Here is a 5,433-nt window from a genome sequence, read left to right on the forward strand (position 1 = left end):
CGCAACGGGAGAGGCCACAACAGTGAGAGGCCCGTGTACCGCAAAAAAAAAAAAAATTTTTTTCTAGTCCTTCAACTCTACTGTAAGACCCTAGAGACTAGGAAAGTGATACTTTTTTTTTTTCTTGAATCTCTCACTTCCTTAGTATTTATTTATCATTAGTTCTGCTTCATTGAAAATCATAAAACATTTCTTTTTAAATATTCCAGTATTCTCATTTGTTAAAATGGTTTTTATCCTAAGTCATTGCAATGTCATAATTTAAATTCATAGATTACATTCATTTGTCATTTGAGAACATGTTATACAGATCTTCCTCAACCTAGGATGGAATTATGTTCTGATAAACCCATTGTAAATTGAAAGTACTTTTTATAATTTAAAAGTTGAAAAGGTATTTAAAATACCTAACCTCCAGAACATCACAGATTAGCCTAGCTTACCTTAAATGTGCTCAGAACTCTTACATTAGCCTAAATCTGGGCTAAATCATCTAACACAAAGCCTATTTTATAATAAATGCTGAACATCTCATGTATTTATTGAAAACTACACTGTAAGTGAAAAACAGACTGTTGTACGGGTACAGAATGGTTATTTCCCCTCGTGATCTCGTGGCTGACTGGGAGCTGCGGCTGCTGCTGCCCAGCATCAGGAGAAAGTATCATACCCATATTGCCAGCCAAGGAAAAGATCAAAATTCAAAACTCGATGTAAGCTTTCTCCTAAATTCATATTACTTTCACAGCATCGTCAAGTCGAAAAATTGTAAGTTAAGCTATCCTAAGTCAGAGACTGTATATTTCAAAGCACCTATACAAGCAACAAAGGGTCCATTTCTCTGTTTGAACTCATCTTCTTTTTACCATCAAAGAGTTATGCAACCCAGTGTGTTTTCTTTCTTCCTTGCCCTCGTTACCAGGAAACTCAGGGGTATTGTGCTCATCAGCCAGGGCTCCTAAGCCATCCACTTGACACTCTACCTTTATAACTTGGCTCCTACCTTTTGCCTTGTTTTAATGGCTTCAGTTATTATACATCTGTGCATTTATTTTAAGTTGCCTCAAAACCTTTTTAAAGTAGGCAGGAGTAACATGTGTGTATTCATGTATATATTCATATATATATATATATGTTTACTACATATTATTTATAAACACACACATATATCCAATACTAAAAGCACACTTATCTACACGGTTCCCAGATGTTTTCTGCCATACCTCACTCTCAGGTCTCATGAAAGCATGACTTAATAATGTAAACATAAGTGAAGATTTTATAGAAGAGTCTTAGGAAACCCATTTCTGTTCCTTTCTCCAGATCCCTTCTTTGGTTATTCTGTTTTGAGTTTAATACACTAAACCAGGGATCAGCAAACTTTCCAGTAAAGGAGTAGAGAGTAATTTTTAGACTATGGGTCATGAGGTGTCTGTTGCAACTACTTAACTCTGCCATTAGAATGCAAACAGAGTCACAGACGTGCATAAGCAAATGTGCATGACTGTGTTTTGATAAAACTGTATTTATTAAAATAGGTGGTGGGTTGGATTTGGCCGGTGACCACAGTTTGCTGACCCTGCCCTAACCTTTCCCCTACTGTATCTGTCATCACTGGACGCTCTCAGGAAGTGTCACTCTGGCCAACTCCAGTGTCCAGTCTCTCCAAGTTCTTTAGCCTCAGCAAAGCAAAGCCCTCCCCAGTTAATGGGACAGGGCCCTCCCTCCTCAGTAAGCAGTTTCATTGCAAGGTTTATTGCTTGAAGATACCCTGGGGGAGTCTGTCCTCTCACATACACCAATAGTTTTATAAAAGATTTCTTGCTACTACATACAGTGATCACCAAAAGAGAACTTCAGGTAAATACGACAAATATATCTCCATCTGCATAAGCAGTAACATTTTTGCAGCCTATAGCCATATTTGAGGCTAGAAAGAGGTCTCAATCAAGGGATTAAAAAAAAAAGTCTTCATGCCAACACTCACCTCTTCATGAGCCTTAGTATTCTCATCTGCACAACAGGGGGCAGAATTTCACCTGCACAAAGGCCAGAGTCTGGACCAAATGATCCCTTGTAGGTTCTTTCTGGAAGCTGGACAGGTTATTTTCCTAAACCAATGATTTCCAAATGGTTTCAGGAATCAGAATTCCCTTGGGTGCTGGTTAAAACACAGATTACTAAACCCCAGCCTGAGTTTCGGATTCAGTAGGTCTAGGGTGGAGCCCAAGAATTTGCAGTGCCGCCAAGTTCTGCTATCGCTGGTTCAGGGACCATGCTTTGGGAACAACTAGTCTGTCTACATGATAGAGATCTCACAGTCCCTCTTATGGGGAAGCAATGGCAGGGGAGGAGGGTCCTACAGCTGGTTCCCCTTCAGTTTTTCAGAATGGGGTTCCTTCTTGAAGGGATGAGAGATTAGTTCTGTTTGCCCGCTGAGTCTCTGGTGCCACAGCCACACCTCAGCAACTAATTACAGGCTGAAAGGAGGCTGGTGGTGACTCTCATGGAGCCATGGTGGAATGTCAAAGCCAATGGGTGAGCCATCCGGAGAAGGACAGGGAAAGGGGGGACCATTGAGAAGTGACAGATATGCAATCACACAATTCCTTTGTATAAGCCAACCTTCTAGAACTTTCTCTTTCCATAAACACAAAATCAACACAATCATTGACTGCAGATTGACCATATGTAGGCCCAGCACCGAGTAATGCAGGGTGGGCTGCAAGGACTCAAAAGACTGGAAAAGTGCAGACTGCCCTCAGGAACTCTCAATCTTACGCGGAAGGCAAAATTCACGACAGGTGTCGAGACAAGTAGATGTTGAGATGCAATGTTATGTGGTGTGAAGATAGAGGGCTCTGGAGAGAGGATGCTGGTGGACTTGAGAGGTCTAGGCAGCCTTTCCTAGAGCATTGAGCCAGGCTGGCAGGGGCCTCGAGGGACAGGAAGGATCTGAAGCGGTGGAAGAGTGAGGAGAACACGGCAAGAAGCCAGAGTGTGCCTAGAATACCAGCAGAGAGGGGATAAGAATGAGCACAGGGACTTCTAAGTATGTCTCTACCCATCCCCAAGGAAACTCCCCCGAGTCATTTCCATTCCTTTGTCTCTGTTTCCTGATTTGAGGATTGAGGGCTTTGAGCTAAATCACAAGTTTCCAAATTTTGTTCCATCTTAGAGAGATCCCAGGTTATTAAATGGTAAATGAGCAGTCTGTGCTCAGCCCTTGTCATCCTGCTTCTGCTTCAGCCAGAGAACTCCACTTTCCTGCACTGTTACACTCATTGTACAGTTTCACTTCCAGAAAGGATTTGAAAATCACTGAGCAAGAAACTCTGTAAAAGCTCTTTCCATTTGTACACGGGGTGGCTGGAGAGAGAGGAGAAAGCAGCCAGTCAGCACAAGGGATGGGACCACTAGGTGGGCCGGGCTAGCTTCCGGCACAGCTTGACAGCAGAGAGGAGTTCAGGCCAATGGAGGTTAGAATTAGGAAACCATTGATGGTTCATGGGTGGAGGAGTAGCACAGGGAGAGGAGTGGAATTGCGCCCACAAGCAGCCAGGGAAGCAAAATCTCAACTGCTCAGAAGGCTCTGAGTAAAAAAAAACAAAAGGGTGATTTTTCCCCCTTGTCAGCCTTCCCTCCCAGGACATTGTACTGTATGCAAAACGTGTAACTGTAAGACAAACATTTTTTTCCACTGCCCTTCTGAGCCCCACGGGCCTTCAGGAAGACCTGCACTTCAAGCAAAGCCTTTTTATTTTTCAACACCCACAGCTTCCATTCAACAATCAGAAGTTTTCCACTTTCATCAAAGAGACTGCAGAGAAAGGTCGAGGGAGCAGTCTGTTCTCAGCAGCTCTGGGAACGTTACAGAGCCCCCTGCTACCCACTCACTGCTTATGCCCACCAGAGGACACAGTCTTCTCCCCGAATCAGCCGGGCGCATACCCCACAGAACACTGGCTTGCTTCATTCCCACCTCAGCCACAGATCAAATGAAGGTGTGCACCTACTTCTTCCAAAACCAAGTCCGATGTGGGATCAAGGGGACCTCAGCTTCCTTGACTATAAAATGGGTACATTTTACACCACTCTATTTAGCCCCCCCCAGAGTTACCTCTTGATGGCTCTTTCATCTCCAGAATCTATGATCTTATGGATTCACTCGGAAGGAATATCCAGACCAATTCCTAGAGTGACCCAACTTAGGTTACGGTCAGCAGTGGGATCTCTGCAAAGGTGGCAGTGGTAATAATCCAAGCTTGGCTTTGGACACGGGACCTTTCCTTGGGGGGATCTGTGATTTCTGCTTGCTCTCAGAGATATATGGCAGCCAAACAGTGAGCAGAAAGGGGAGGGGTGCTACAAAGACCTGGGTACTTCCAAATGAAGTTTTCGAAGAGCTACATCCGGAGGCGCCAATTATGCAGTGATTCATTTTTTAAATGGTATTTTGAAGTGGAGATCATTAGTAACCACAGATGTGACGCAGCTCTGCCCCCCAGAGAATCTATCTTCTCTATCTGTCTAAATTCCAGACTATTTGGAACGTTGAACCAGAATGGTCCAATACCATCGGCCACGTCTATTCCCGTTCATGAAGTACTCTTACATCACCATCTCATTTATCTTCACGGTGGCTGTCAATGCAGATGGGGAAAAGAGAGGGGCATAAGGATTTGTACAAGGTCCCAAGACCATTATGGGGTTGGGCTGAGACAAGACCTCAGGTTTTCAGCCTTCAAGTGCAATGAGAGTTGAACGATTTAGCATGGGTTCAGGGGCCAGACAGGTATAGCTATGCACTCAAGTTATCTTGCAACTTTGACTGAGGCAGTGTTCATCCTCTCTGATCCTCAATTTTCCCATCTGTAAAAAAGAAATATTAGCTGCCTCAGAGGGCAGAGGTGAGGATGAAGTGAGGGATTGTGTAAATCTCCTAGCACTGTGCCTGAGACAGAAGAGGTTCAACTGTAGTGGTCACATACACACACAGCACACACAACACACACGTATGCACACATCATGCACCACACAATATGCACCACACGTCATAAAGGCACACCACACATGCACACACCATACAGAACACACACACCCCCTGCATTCCGCACCATACCACTTCCCGACACCCACCCTCACCGCCAATTCCTTCCCCTTTTTCTGAGTTTTATGGCAGGCCCAAGTTTATATGCAAATTTAACAGATCCCAATACACTCTGCAGGAATTTTTGTTCAGAAGATCAGTGTCTCCAGATTCCTGCTCTCAAACAGTATCTTTGGACCTGTCACCAAATTTCATACTGCCATGAGCTTGTCTCCCTTTGGCTCAATCTCCACATTTGTGGGCTCTTCCTTCCCAGATATCTGGTAGCATTTCCAGTTTTTAGCAGGAGCCAATATTATCAACCTTTTGAGTCATTCTACCAC

The 5,433-nt window shown here is 44.0% G+C and overlaps 1 long non-coding RNA gene across 2 annotated transcripts in view; it reads right to left on the reverse strand.

Annotated features, from left to right (window-relative positions):
* Nucleotides 1-5,433, reverse strand: part of LOC113619775 (uncharacterized) — a 187,672-nt gene that overhangs the window by 67,084 nt on the left and 115,155 nt on the right. The window lies entirely within an intron of this gene.

This window comes from Aethalodelphis obliquidens, unplaced genomic scaffold (assembly GCF_003676395.1).
Source record: "Aethalodelphis obliquidens isolate GAN/ISIS:26980383/991018 unplaced genomic scaffold, ASM367639v1 scaffold7, whole genome shotgun sequence".
Taxonomy (NCBI): domain Eukaryota; kingdom Metazoa; phylum Chordata; class Mammalia; order Artiodactyla; family Delphinidae; genus Aethalodelphis; species Aethalodelphis obliquidens.